This window comes from Dromiciops gliroides, chromosome 3 (assembly GCF_019393635.1).
Source record: "Dromiciops gliroides isolate mDroGli1 chromosome 3, mDroGli1.pri, whole genome shotgun sequence".
NCBI lineage: Eukaryota > Metazoa > Chordata > Mammalia > Microbiotheria > Microbiotheriidae > Dromiciops > Dromiciops gliroides.
This window is the reverse complement of record NC_057863.1, coordinates 311386163-311402381: the sequence shown is the minus strand read 5'-3', so window position 1 is coordinate 311402381 and position 16219 is coordinate 311386163.

Here is a 16219-nt window from a genome sequence, read left to right as displayed (position 1 = left end):
GCTGAGGTATAGTGGCTGTGTTACTGGCTTTCTACATTGAGGCCTCCATGGCTTGTGGATTTCTCACTTCCCCGGGCTTGCTGGCTGCATGCTGGGATCACTAGGCCTGGTCCTGCCTGTCCTGTGGGTGGCTGTCCAGCTGGCAACCTGCCCTCCCGTCTTGTGCAGATGAGTTTCACCACTGTGTTGCTATGCCACCATCATGTTGAGCCAAGATGCAGGGGCTTCAGTTGCTTGGCTGTGGCCCACAGCTTCCTACTGACTTGCCCCAACCCCCTTGGTGCTGTGCCTCCCTTTTGCTCAAGTGATATAGACCTTTCCTGAAGTCTTCTAAATTATCTCTGGTTGGAAGACTGTATCTCTCTTCTGTCTCTTTGCAGGTTCTGTAGTTTCAGAATCCATCCAGAGGTGTGATATAATGTTCTTTTTGAGGGAACAGAAGGAGAAATCAAGAAACCAGCTGGCTCCTCTCCTCCACCTGGGCTCTGCCCTCTCAATTGATTTTTAAAATCCTCTTTGAGCTCTTCCAAGAAGACTTTTTGGCCTTGAGAACAATTCATCTTCCCTCTTGAGGCTTGAAGGCAATTTGAGAGTATTGTCCTCATCTGAGTTTGTGTTTCATTCTTCCCTCTCAACACAGAAGCACTCAATAGTAAGTGCCCTTTTCTGTTTCTTACTCATGTTGTTGTTGTTCTTTTAAGTTGAAATCTGCTCCTGGGACACTCTTTCAAGCTTCTTGTGCTGGGGGATAGGAGGTGTGTCATTGACTTTTTACTCTGAGGCCTCTGTGGCTTGTTGGTTCCTCACCACCCTGCGCTTGCTCCCTGTGCTTGCTCCTGGTATTGAGATGACCCAGCCCAGTCTCACCTGTCCTGTGGGTGGCTCTCCAGCTGGCAGCCTGCCCTCTCAGCTGGTGCTGGAAGATCTCACAACTACCCTTATGTATTCTTATATATTTTATTCACTTCTCTATATATTTTGCATATGAGGCCTTTGTTCAAAACACTGTCTATAAAAGTTGTTTCCCAGCTTTCTGCTTTCTTTCTAATTTTGGTTGCATTGTTTTTTTGTTTGTTTGTTTAAAAACTTTTAAATTTAATGTACAATAAATTATCCACTCTGCATTTTATAAAATTCTCTATCGCATCTTTGGTCATAAATTTTTCCCCTCTCCACAGTTCTGACAAGTAAACATCATTTCCTTCCTTTTCTAATTTGCATATGGTGTCACCCTTTGTGTCTAGATCTTGTACTAATTTTGATTTTACTTTGCTGTATGGTATAAGATTTTGTTCTATGCCTAGTTTCTGCCATACTATTCTCCATTTTCCCAATAGTTTTTTGGCAAATAGTGAGTTTCCATCCTGGAGGCTAGAGTCTTTGGGTTTATCAAAGAGAAGATTGCTATATTCATTTACGACTGTGTTTTTTGTACCTAACCTATTCCACTGATCCAACTATTTTTGGCTACTACCAAATACTTTTGATGATTGCTGCTTTATAATAAAATTTCAGATATGGTACAGCTAAGTCACCTTCCTTTGAATTTTTTCATTAATTCCTTTGATATTCTTGACCTTTTTCTTTCATTTGAATTTTGGTAATTTTTATCTAGCTCTGTAAAAAAAAAAATCTTTTTTGTAGTTTGATTGCTATGGCACTGAATAAGTAAATTAATTTGCATAGAATTGTCATTTTTATTATGTTAGCACAGCCTACCTATGAGCAATTTATATTTTTCATTTGTTAAATCTGCTTTTATTTGTGTGAAAAGTGTTTTGCAATTGTGTTCATATATTTCCTGGATTCACTTTGGTAGGTAGACTCCCAATTATTTTATATTGCCTATAGTTATTTTATTTTATTTTATTTTTTGGTAAGGGCAATTGGTGTTAAGTGACTTGCCCAGGGTCACACAGCTAGTAAGTGTCAAGTGTCTGAGGCTGGATTTGAATTCAGGTGCTCCTGAATCCAGGGCCAGTGCTCTATCCACTGTGCCACCTAGCTGCCCTGTCTACAGCTGCCCCCTACAGTTATTTTAAATGGAATTTTTCTTTCTATCTCTTACTGCTGGACTTTGTTGGTCATATATAGAAATGCTGATGATTTATATGGGTTTACTTTAAATCATACAACATTGCTAAAGTTGTTTATTATTTCAGGTAGTTTTTAATTGATTTTTTTAGGATTCTCTAAGTATACCATCATATCAACTGCAACGAGTATTACTTTTCTTTCTTCCTTGTGTATTCTAATTCCTTCAATTTCTTTTTCTTCTCTTATTGCTAAAACTAATATTTCCAGTACTATATTGAATAATAGTGGAAATAATGGACATCCTTGTTTTACCCATGATCTTATTGGGAATGCCTCTAACTTATCCCCATTGCATGTAATGCTTGCTGTTGGTTTAATATAGATACTGTTTATCATCTTAAGGAAAGCTCCATTTATTCCTATGTTGTCTAGTTGTTTTGTCAAAAGCTTTCTCTACATCTATTGAGATAATCATATGATTTTGGTTAGCTTATTATTAATGTGGTTAATTATGTTGATAGTTTTCCTAATATTGAACCAGCCCTGCATACCTGGTATAAATCCCAACTGTTCACAGTGTATCATACTGCTGATAAATTGCTGTAATATTTTTGCTAATATTTTATTTAGAATGTCTGCATCAACATACATTAGAGAAATTGTTCTATAATTTTCTTTCTCTGTTTTGGTCTCTGGCTGGTTTTGATTTCAACACCATGTTTGTGTCCATGAAAGGAATTTGATAGTATTCTTTCTATATCTATTTTTCCAAATAATTTGTATAGTATTGAAATTAATTGTTCTTTAAATGTTTTGTAGAATTCGCATGTAAACCCATCTGGCCCTGGAGATGTTTTCTGAGGGAGTTCATTAATAACTTACTCAAATTCTTTTCCTTAAATTAGCTTATTTAAGAAATTTTTTCCTCTTCTTTTAATCTGGGTGGTTTATATTTTTGTAAATATTCATCTATTTCATTTAGATGATCAAATTTATTGGCATATAGTTGGGCAAAATAGCTCCTAATTGTTTTAATTTCCCTATTCTTTGGTGGTGAGTTCACCCTTTTCATTTTTGATGATGGTAATTTGGTTTCTTTTTTTTTAAATCAAATTATTTTCCAAATTACATGTAAAAACAAATTTTTAACATCATTTTTTACACTTTGTGTTCCATCTTCTCTTCCTTCCTTCCTTCCCATCCCCATCCCCAAGAACTCAAGCAATTCAATATAAGTTATGCATGAGTGGTCATGAAAAACATCTCCACATTAATTAGGTTGTGAGAGAAAACAGATGAAAACAAAACTTAAGATTAAGAAACTGTCAAAAAATTATGCTTCAATCTGTTTTCAGATACCATCAGATCTTTCTCTGTAGGTGATTGCAATTTTCATAAGTTCTTCAGAGTTTATATTGCATCATTGCATTGCTGAAAGAAGAGAGGGGCAGATCAGGGGAGGGAACAGTCAGAAGCAAAACACTTTTGAGGATGAAATAGGGTAAAAGAAGATAGACAAATCATGGGAAGGGAACAGGGATTTAGGGAAACAGTTATTTGATTGATTATAATGGCAAAATATATGGTACCAATTTTGCTGGGCTATTGTGAAGAAATTTCTTTGTCAATTTTAAGGTACTATATAAAAGTTATAATGAACAGAATGCTATCAGAAGAACCTGGAAAGACCTACATGAATGAAAGCAGAGTGAAATATAATATATATAAAATAACAGCAATAGCATAAGATGATCTGCTGAGAAGGATGTGGGTTTATTTTTCATCAAATTAACTAAATGTCTATTTTACTGTTTTTTATTGAACCAACTCTTAGTTTAATTTATCAATTATATAGTTTACTTACTTTCACTTTTATTAATCTCGTCCTTTAATTTTCAGAATTTCCAATTTGGTATTTTAATTGGGAATCTTTAATTTGTTCTTTTTCTAACTTTTTAGTCACATGCCCAATTTCCTGATTTCTTCTTTCTCTATTTTGTTCCTATAGGCAATTAGAGATATAAATGTTCCCCTAAGACCTGCTTTGGATGCATCCCATAACTTTTGGTATGTTGTCTCATTATTATCATTTTCTTGAAGGAAGTTATTGATTGTTTTTAAGTTTTGTTGTTTGACGCACTCATTCTTTAGCATAACATTATTTAGTTTCCAATTCATTTAGTTGGTCTATCATTCCATGGCCCTTTATTACACATATTTTTTATTGCATGATGATCTTAAAAGGATGCATTTACTATTTCTGCCTTTCTCCATCTGACTGTGAGGTTGTTATGCCCTATGGTCAATTTTTGTGTATGTGCCATGTACCATTGAGAAAAAGATATATTCCTTTCCATCCCCATTCACTTGTCTCTAGAGGTCTATCATATTTAACTTTTCTTAAATTCTATTCACCAACTTAACTTCTTTCTTATTAATTTTGTGGTTAGATTTATTGAGGTCAGAGAGGGGGAGGTTGAGGCCCTCTACTAATACAATTTTGTCATCTATCTCTTCCCTTAACTCACTTAACTTCTTCTCTAAGAATCTGGATCCTCTACCACTTGACCCATACATGTTTATTATTGATTTACTTCATTGTCTATGGTATCTTTTAGTGTGATGTAGTTTTCCTCCTTCTCTCTTTTAATTAGGTCAATTTTTGCTTTTGCTTTGTCTGAGATAAGGATTGCTACCCCTGATTTTTTGTTTTTTACTTCAGCTGAAGCATAATGTATTCTGCTCTAGTCTTTTACCTTTACTCTGTGTGTATCTCTCTGCTTCAAATATGTTTATTGTAAACAGCATATTGTAGGATTCTGGATTTTAATCCACTCTGCTATCTGCTTCCACTGTATAGGAGAGTTCATCCCATTCACATTCACAGTTTTGATTACTAACTGTGTATTTCTCTGCATACTATTTTTTCTCTTGTTTGTATTTTTCTCTTTCCCCTTCCCTTCTACTTTCTCACATGTGTTTCTGACCACTTCAGTCTATCCTCCATTCTATGAAGCCTACCTCCCTTTTGTCCTTTCCCCTTTTGATTCTAAGTTTTGCCCTCTCTTCTATCAGCACCCCAGCCTTTTCTTTCACCTTTCCACTTTTACTTGCCTATAGGGTAAGATAGAATTCTATACCCAATTAAGTGTGTATGCTATTCCCTCTTTGAGCCAAATCAGATGAGAGTGAAGGCAAAACCATGCTCAGCCCTCCCTTCTTTCCCTCTATTGTAATAGGTCTTTTGTGCCTCTTCATGTGATGTGATTTACTCCATTCTGCCTTCCCTTTCCTCTTCTCCCAGTATAATTATTTTTATTCCCCTTTATTTTTTTAATACCATCATATCAGAATCCACTTATAATCACACCTGTCTTTGTGTACTTTTCCTATCTGCCTTAATAAATATACAGTTCTCAAGAGTTATATGTATCTTCTTTCTTGTAGGGATGCAAACATTTTAACCTTATTGAATAACATACCTCCCCTCTTTTCACCTTTTCATGTGTCTCTTGAATCTTGTATTTATAGATGAGATTTTCTGGACTTTTCATTAGGAAAATTTTAAAGTCTCCTATTTTGTTGAATGTCCATCATTTTCCCTGAAAGATTATGATTAATTTTGCTGGGTAGTACATTTTTGGTTGTAATTCCCACTTCCTTTCCCTTCTGGAATTAATATTCCAAGCCCTCTGATCCTTGAATGTTGAAGCTGCCAGGTCCTGTATAATTCTTATTGTTGTTCCTTGATATTTAAATATGGCTGCTTGCACTTTTTTCTCCCTTACTTTATAGTTCTGGGATTAGCTACAGTATTCCTTGTTTTCTTTTTGTGGTCTCTTTCAGGAGGTGATTGGTGGGATTCTTTCAATGACTAATTTTCCCTCTGATTGTAAGGCTTTGGGGCAATTCCTCCTTAATAATGTCCTGAAATATGCTCTCTAGTCTCTTTGATAATGGTCCTCAGGTCATCTGATTATTCTTATATTGTCCCTCATGAATCCCATTTTCCAGGTTTGTTGTTTTTCTGAAGAGGTATTTTCCATTTTATTTTACTAGTCTGTTGTTTATAGAAGAGGTATTTTGCATTTTCTTCTATTTTATATTCTTTTAATTGTACTTTAATTCTGCCTGTTTGTCTCATTCAGTCATTAACTTCCATCTGTTCAATTCTAATTCGTAGGGAATTATTTTACCCAGTCAACTTTTGTACCTCCTTTTCCATTTGTCCAATTGTATTTTTTAAGGCATTATTTTCTTTTTCAAATCTGTTGACTTTCTCTTGCATTATTCTCTTTTCTTTTCCCAATTTTTCTTCCACCTCTATTATTTGGTGTATAAAATCCTTTTTTTAGCTCTTCCAAGAGGGCTTTTTGGTCTCAAGGACCAATTCTTCTCCACCTTTAAAGGATTCATATGTAGGAGTTTTATCATTGTTGTCTTCCTCTGGGTTTATGCTTTGATCTTCTGTGTCATCTTAATAGCTGTCAATGATGAAGGTACTCTTTTGTTCCTTATTCATATTTTTATAGTTTCTTTTAGTCTCATTTGTTGAGTGCTGCTCCTGGGGCATAGTGTGCATAGTCTAGAGCGTCTTTTGCTGGGGGACAGGAGCTGAGTCACCAGCTTTCTGCTCTGAGGCATCATCAGTGATGGGGCTGGAGGTCTCTCAATTGGTCTGTAGAACTAGGACCCAAGGTCTTTAGCTGCTCAATCTGTGCTGTAACTTAGGTCCTTTTGCTGGCTTGCCCAGACAGACACCCTCTGTGATAAGTTCTGCTCTCCTTTTACCTAGATGAAAAGGACCTTTCCTGAAGATATTCTAGGTTATCTTGTCTGAAGATTGTTTCACTGTTTTTGTTTTGTTTGTTTTTTTGTTGTTTTTTGTTTTGTTTGCAACTTTTACAGCTCCAGAATCAGTTGAAAGGCTTAATTTAATGTTTTTCTGAAGTAAATTTGAGAGAACTCAGGCAGCTTCATGTTTTCACTGTGCTATCTCGACTCTGATTCCAGAACTAAAGTACTCCTTTTACAATTGAGAAAACTGAGGCCTGGAGAAGGGCAAATGATTTCCTCAAACTTAGACAGCTAAAGTGTATATGTTTCTGGAATTTGATTGTAAGCCTCTGATTCCAAATCCCGGACATTTCCTACTACTTCATTTTATTTCTGATGGTCCCCAGATTAGTTCATCTGAAAGTGAAAAAATTTGTTTTCAATGTTTGTGTCAATTGCTAAATGATTATCTAAAGGCCTGAAGGGTTAATTCAGAAAATAAAGAGTTTGTGTGTGTGTGTGTGTGTGTGTGTGTGTGTGTGTGTACCCTTCAAATAACTTTGCTTGACTTCACTTTGATCCTCCTTGATGATAGCAGCTATACAAATGTTTATACATATTTATGTGAAGATGAGGTATATCCATTGGTGTGTACATTACTTGGGACAAGCAATAATTTTGATAAGTTTTCATTTTGTGACAGCAATGGTCAGATGTTTGTGGATCTCATGATACCTGGATAAATCAGAACAATCTTGACCTTGACAAGATTAAGACATGCTCAGCTTGTTCCTCACCTGTAGTTAGTTCTCTGAACAGTTGATGTGGAATTTTCTACCACATATGTGTTTTTTCATCACAATCTTTTGCTATTATTATGTAGTTTTTAAAAATGGGTGTTATTTCAAGGAAACTTAAAATGTTATAGCCTTGGAAGAACTTGTTTCAATGACTCTTTGAGAGATATGATAGAATTGGGTTTTGGTAGGTGGAAATAAAGCATTTTAAGTATCTTCAGGTCCACAATAAAAGAGGGTCAGTTGCAGTGAATGGAGTTGAAAAATCAGTCAATGAATGAATCAATATATCCAGGAACTAGCAAACTATTACTTCAAAGCAACCTAATTATCCTCAGAAATCAAGAATTTTAGAGGGAGCATACTAGCTGAAGAGATTACTACTGATTACTCTCCAGTGCATAGTAGCCTTGAAGTTGGAAGAGACTGTGAGATCATTCTAAAAAATAAGAGGTGCCAAATGTCCCTATGAAGAAAAAGTTGTTCATGGTGTAATGCAATAAAAAGATTTTAGTACTAAAGACTGAGGAAAAGCAAGTTTACTGATCAAAATTTTTTTTCATTAAATTCTATCCAAGAACAGCTATTAGAAGTCCGGAAGAGCCTCTAAGATTGAGTTATTTGTAACACTATAAAACATCCAAGGTAAAAAAAAATAGGTTTGGAGTTTTGTTCCTTTCAATTAGCCTGGATGTGGCCCTCCTTGCCCCAATTCTCCCCATTAAGGGAATGTTGAATTCTTATAATCAGTACGGACCTATTGAGAATCAGAATTGTTCTAGAGTTACGGAAATTTCCAAAGAGAGAAGGGATGCCAGAAGACAACCTGGCAACATACCACTCATACAAAATGTTAACAATTTATTCCCAAAATGGAGATAAACAAGCATTATAGGTCTGGAAATTCACATGACTTAGCTCAATTCAAAACCTATGGGGTATAACCAAGACTGGATTCAAAAGAACAGGTTGATTTAGGCAAAGTTACAATTAGTAGTCAAAGTGATGTGATTCCAAGTTAAAGAATTAAAGAATTTATATCAAAATCTTGTGAACTCAATAACAAAATCGTGATAAACAAGTGATTACAATAGGAGAATGTCTTGTAAAACCATGGGCATTTAAGGAAAAAAGTTCAAGGTTTTATTGTATGTCAATACATGCAATTAAATTGTCCCAGCTAACTCACACACTACTGTATATGAATAATATGTGTCAATTGTACATAAAAAGCCTGTTGCTGGCCACAAATTTTTTCCAACATTAAAAGTAGAAAAATGAGTTGGAAGAACAATTTTTCTGGTCATGCCTCAGAGAAACAGTCAGAATCCCTTAGGAAAGAACATTCTACTATCAATCTAGGGCGTGGTTTTTCTAAAAAAAAAATAATGTAGCAAAAAACACTCTGGCAATAAACTTTTAAAAAATCAGACTTCACTTCTTTTATGAGGAAGAAGTTGGTACTTCACTGAGCATGCCACTGGGGACATAGCAGAGAACTTTCAAACAGTTGCTACACAAAACCAAGAGGGGTAAATACTTGATAGAGATTCCATGCAATAAACCTATATATCTGACAAGATTAAATGTATAGGAAAGACTGCACGACACCTGAAATGAGTTAGCAGCAATAACAGTGTGATCGATTTTGATGACATACCTGGCAAATATCTTGATTCTAAGTGTAGGGCGATGGCTTGACCCATCTACATTGCCTTGCCACATGTTTCTTATGAACTTCTTATGTGCAATTTAGTCATACATTTTCTATGAATATTCCCTAATTCCCTATGTCCATTTTCTTCCCCATGTGCTCACTTTTCCCACTGCAAATGTGTTTGTTTGTGGGAGAGTATGTTACAGGTTTATGTGCAAAATGTTTTATGTCTACTTTCTTACTATGCTGTTACATTTTAATGCTGTTTATTGTGAATTAATTGCATCCTGTGGATGACTAGCAAAATTAAAAAACAACAATATTTACAATTTTAAATTTAAAAAAAAACATCAGTAGGCAATGTGGATAGAATACTGGGACTTAGATCAGGAAGAGTTAAAATCAAATTTAATCTCAGATTCCTAAAAGCTATGAGAACCTTGGGTCAAGTAATGAAATCTCTGCCTCTGTTTCCTCAATTGTAAACTAAGAATAACACTAGCACCTACTTGATAGGGATATCTTGAAGAACAAATGAGATATTTGAAAAGGCTTAGAACAGTTCCTGGAACATACTTGTCACTTAACAAATGCTTGCTTTATTCCTTTTGAGTATTAGTAATATAGAATAGCTTAATCCTAAGGTAATCTTTACTGGAAACCTACTGTGTGGAATCATTGAGTACACCTGAGTGCTGCATTTAAATGCATATTTTCTTGGATAAATCTTACATATATCTTTTGCTCAAAGTATAAATGAAATTCAAATAATAACATGAAGTCTCCAAATGATAATTACCTATTTTCTCCTCTTTCCCCTAATGGGAAGATATTTTGAAGAACTTGATGCTTATATATCCCAACCAGTAATTTATATTTATTTCTGCCATTTCATTATCATTCCATGCCAACCCTGGACATATTTGAGTGTTTATTTTAAGTTTACTTGGCACAATCTCACCTTGGAGTGAGGAGTCACAGGGCCATGAATTATGGGGCACTTGCATTTGGGAGCCTTTGTGGCAGAGAGGTTTGGAGGCAAAGAATTGAGCTAATATAATAATGGAATTGCTCTCATGAAAATAGACATGCAAAGTATGAGTTTGTGTTGATAGATATAATAATGTCTCAATTTGGTGACACATAGAGGTGACAAAGAAAGTGGCAATAGGTGCCATCATGAAGAGCTTTAGAAAGAATAAAAAGAGTAGACAAGTTCATGACATAATTAACTGATAGGATAGTTTTAACAATTTTATAGCCACGCTTCTATCTTAGTTTTTCCTAACAGTTTTTGTCAAATAATAAGCCCATCCCCCAGTAACTGGACTATGTGTTTATCAAATACCATTCAGTGGTTTATGTTTGCTTTTGGATATTATGCATGTATTTTGTTCCAATGAACAACTTTTCACCTCACTCTCGCTCTGCTCTTCTGTCTCTGTCCCTCTTTGTCTCTCTCATTTTAATGATTATTCCTTTACTGCTTTTTTATTAAAGTTTGAGATTTGGTACTGATAGATCTATTAATTAATATTTTTCATTATTACTCTTGAAATTCTAACTCCATATGAAGTTTTTAAAATATACTTTTGGGACAAAGTATATTTTATTTGTATAGCATTGAATAAATATATTATAGACATTTTAAAAATAATTTTGCTGTATTGACTTTACATATCCATGGAAAATTAGTATTTCCTTATTATTTAGGTTTATATTTTTGCAGTTTTTTATAATTAGATTTGTTTGACCCCTGAATAAATATTATACAGTCCCAAGTATTTTATAGGTTTATTAGTTTTAGAGATGACATCAAACACCAAATATGCTTCAGATGGATACATGACATAGATATAAAAGGCCTCATCATGTGAGATTGACAAAGGTGAGAAAATAGGTAAATGATAAATAATAGATGTTTTTTGGTAAAACAGATATACTAGTTCACTGTTGGTAGAGTTATGAATTCATATAGCAATTCTGAAAAAGCAATTGGAAATAGTAAAAAAATGTTACCAAATGTCTATCCCCTTTGGTCCAGCTATACTAGTACTATGCCTACACTCCAAATAAATCAAAGAAAGAGGAAAAAAAGTCTATATTATGAAAATATTTGTAACAGGCCATTTCATGGTATCCAAAATTGGAAATTAAGGGCTTGTTCTCCTATTTTGTGATGGCTAAGTAAATGTGATACATAAATGTATTGGAATAGTATTATTCCATGAGAACGGGGAAATAAACAATTTCAGAGGAAACTGGAAAAAATGCTTACAAATTGATACAGACCAAAACGAGAAGCTCTAGGAGACCAATTTATGCAATAATATCACTTTTATTAAGAAAAGTAATTGAAAGGTTTTAAAAATATGACCAATATGATGAAAAACTATTAGTCTGGAATACTGAAGAGTCAACAAACCATTTACCTCCTGAGAGAAAGGCCATGAACATTAAAACACAAAAAGACACATACATCATTAGATTTGGGTAATGCAGGAATGTGTTTTTCTTGACTATAAAAAATATATCGAGAAATTTATTTTTATTTTCTAAAAATATGCCCAATAGGAGATGGGTAGTACAAAATGACACATTAGTTAAGATACTTGTTACTTGAACAATAAAAATAATAAACAAAGAACACAATCTGTTGAAATACCTTCTTTATGATTAGTGATCACATGCCTGGTGGTGGGTAGGATAAGAGGTGGCAGCTGGCAAAACAGTAAGCTTTATGGTACTCTTGTGGTTAGGTTTATGGTGCCATTGAATTAAAGTAATTGTTGCTGGCATACAGTCCTGGGTACTACCCAAGGAAAGAAGATTAGACTGGATGGAATCAATGCAGAATTTCAATAAGGTGGCCTCTTTTTATGAAGTACTCCTTAGCACGTGTTTAGGTGGTTTGAAATGGGAATCAAGGTATCAAACCTAGAAAGTTCTCCTAGTCCCAGGGGCACTGAAGAAATTAGAAAAGGTCCAAAATCAATCTTTCCTCAAGGGATACTTCAAAAAACAAGGGATAACTTTGAACTAGGGCAGACCTTTCTGACCAAAAAAGTAAAGGGGTATTTAGATGATGGAATGAGAGGAGCTCCACAGGAGATTTGTTGCAGGCAAGTCTTCTCTATGCCACCCTTTCCTAACATTTCTGAAACTTTCTAATGTCAACTGATATTTCAGAACTATGACTCTCAGAATTTTCAGTTTTATTTTTGCTAATATTTTGATACATTTTGCTTTGAACTTAACAACCACTGTCCAAAAAAAAAAAGAAGTGCAGATAAACTCACCTTTGTCTTGTAAATTACCTGAAAAATAGACAAAAATACACATACTTGCTTTCAGACCTACTAGTTTTATTGTTTTTGTTTTGGGTTTTTTTTTTTTGAGAGCAATGGTGGTTTAAGTGACTTGCCCAGGGTCCATAGCTATGCAAGTTCAAGTGCCTGAGGCTGACTTTGAACTGGGGTCCTCCTGAATCCAGGGTCCGGGTGCTTTATCTACTGCACCACTTAGCTGCTCCAGTTTATTTGTTTCTATTTTGTAGAATAGTGTTCCTAATAGGTGCAAATTTCAATAATAGGGTGAATTCAATCCTTAAACAAGCTGAAAGCAAGCCCAGGACTACTTAAGACAATATCTGACATTACAGAGCATTAACTGCATCTAGAGGCAGAATAGTAAAATAGTTTTTTAAGTTCATTTTTCACATTTTAAGCCAATAATAAATGGTACAAAGATTATGTTAATGGATTATATGGATATCATTTGCAGAGGGAGAGAGAATCTTGCCAGTCCATTTCTTGTCAAAAAAAGAGTAATGGTGCATTGAGAATTTATTATGAGGAAGAAAACATCTAATTATTAGCTCTTGACTGAGTAACTCATGACAGACAGTCTTATGAGACTATCTTCAACAGTTAAAAATTAATCATTACAGCTTGAACATAACAACACACTTACCATTTTATATAATCAATCCAACACTTATGGAAGTACCAGGTCATGATATGAAATGGGTTGCTACAATGGTTCCAGACGTACGTGGGGAACCTAGAAATGCTAGCATTTTTTTTTCTTTTCCTCAAGTTTTTCCATATGTATAATAGAAGTCAGTGGCAGAGCTAGGAATGGAATAATACCCAGGAGGTCTAGGTGGCAGATCATTTCTCACACCAGGAATCCACATTCCTGTTGCTTTTATTTTCCAGAGCCACCCAAGATTTCTTTCTGTAAACTGAAAGAAATTGAACAACCAATCAATTATGGAACTGAGCACCAGGAAACAGACAGAGACAAGACTATGGAAAATAAAAGAGACTATTAACCAAATGCTAGGGCAAATCAACCCACCTTTCCCTCCCCGCACCGAGCACCATTCACCTCAGGCTCTGTTGCACCCCCATGGGGAGCAAATGCTAGAGAGAGGAAGAGGTTCAGTTGACATGAAGTCTTACAAACAGTCATCCAAGCAACAAAACAGCTGGTCAGTGTTATTTGCTCAATGAAATAGATACAGGGAGACTTTCTCAAACTAGAATCTTTGAAAAGAATTCAATCTTGAATGTTATCTACCAGTAAACTTTAGGGAGTTCAATCAGATGATGGATCAGCTTTTATATGTGTATAAAGTAGATAGATAGATGAGATAAGATAGATAGATAGGTATAGATAGATAGATAGATGATAGTAGATAATAAGATGATGAATGGAAAGAGAGATACACATATAGAAACAATACACACATGTACCTCCCATATTGTATATGGTATATTGTGCATATATATACACACACCATACATATATATGCATGCATATATAATACATTTATTTTTATTTGGGAGTCTTTGATTCTGGTAAGTTTTATATATACATATATACAAGTGAGATACAATATATATTAAATGCCTAGTATGTACAACAAATATTTACATATAGTAACACATATTCATGTATACTTTATAGACACATACCTATATATTTCTATGTGCATATAAAGCACATATACATATATATTTATGTACATGTTTGAATATATGTATACATTGATATGTATATATACACATGTACTATGTAGATGTGTTTATGTATATAGATAAATAGATATGGTTATAGATATAGGTGATATAGCATTATAACTAGGAGTAGATTTATCTAGAATTAAGGACTCTCAAATGGCTGGGAGAATCACAATTATATCTTTCCTTTTTCAAACATGGAATTCACTTTAGGAACATGTGATACCTGTGACGTCAGGTGGAGTGTGATGGATGCTTATAAAGTTAAATGGAATTGTTTTTGGCCTAAGGCTTAGAAGTTATGGTCATGGAAGAAGGGATGATCATATCTGTTCCCACATTCCTTGTGCCTTACAACAAAGTGCAAACTTGGATTTTCTTATTCTCAACAAAGGTAACCTAAGTGTAAGTCAAGTACCTTAAGAGATGCTATTTTATATAAGAAGTACATATTATCCATTTTGTGAGCTCTTTTCTGGCCTAAAATGATGGGCAGATCCTGTAAATGAAAACTATATCTTCTGATCAGGAACTTTGAATAGAAATTATGAACTCTGGATAGGTTACAAAATAACATGTAGTGGATAGAGCTTTGACTCTGGAATCAGGTAGATCTGGGTTTTGAATTCTTACTCCACACTTCCTAGCTATATATGATCCTATGATCTCTATAAGAGTCATTTTCCTTATCCATATAATGGGGATTATTATGTTGGTAGTAGCACATACCTTGCAGGATAGTGAAACTCCAGTAAAATGCACATAAAGTACCATAAAAGATTTAGCATTTATTGTACCAGTAAAGGTAACGTTAGGATTATTTAGCGGAGATTGGTGAGAGGCAACTCACTGCAGCACTTTGTTAAAAGGTATGCATCGTAGGTACCCCCAAAATACTTATTAAATGTGCTTTCTGGTCATACCTCTCTAGTCCAACCTACTCTTCCATTTATCACTTTGAGGCAACCAATAATCATCTGAGGTGGAGATTGAAATCATCCAATAGGTTCATTTCATTAATTAATAATTGTCAGTCAGTAAATAAACATTTAGTAAGCACCTCTTTTGTGTCTGTCACTGGGCTATAGACCAGGCATAGAATATCCAAAATGAAATAGTCATTGCCCTCAAGGAGCTTAAGATATATTTTCAGATTCAGTCTGTATTCATATAAGTAAACACAAAATATATAACATACACAATGAATACAAAAATAAGCACTTTCAAATAACTGACACAGTTTGAAGGAAACTATCAGTAAAAAGCTTTATTTAATCTACTCCATAAAAAGAGCAACTATGTAGCATAATGGAAAAGTTAACTGGTATCATACTTAATTTTTTGGGCGGGGCAATGAGGGTTAAGTGACTTGCCCAGGGTCACACAGCTCCATATTTAATTTAATATTTAGGAGTTGAAATAGCTTCCTTGTTCCCTGGTATTCTCCTAATGTATTGGTTCAGCATCTTCTAAAATGTTATTCCCATTACCTTCCGACCCAAACAAAACAAAACAAAACACAGTTGTTTCATGCTTCAATTTGGGAAAACACTGTAATTCTGCCCAATGACCTAGTGCTAAATGGTCCAGTGCTCTAGACTCACTGACACATAGTAAACACTTAATAAATGTTTGTTGACTGACTAACATTGAATGGCTTGAATTTTGGGAGCTTCTCTCTAGTCTTTTTGCCTTATCCTAGTTGAGAATACAAAATATGTCTTGTTTTACTCAAACCCAGAGTTTTCCCTAGATGTGATTTCTCAGGCTAAAAACAAAAACAACTAAAAAATCATTGAATATGGGATAAATATCATATTACCCAAGAGAAAATTCAAAAAATATGTTTCTAACATTGAGTTCAATTCTCCTTCCTCCTCTGGTGAGCTTTCCCCTTTCTCAGCATCAGATTCCATCTTCCTTGG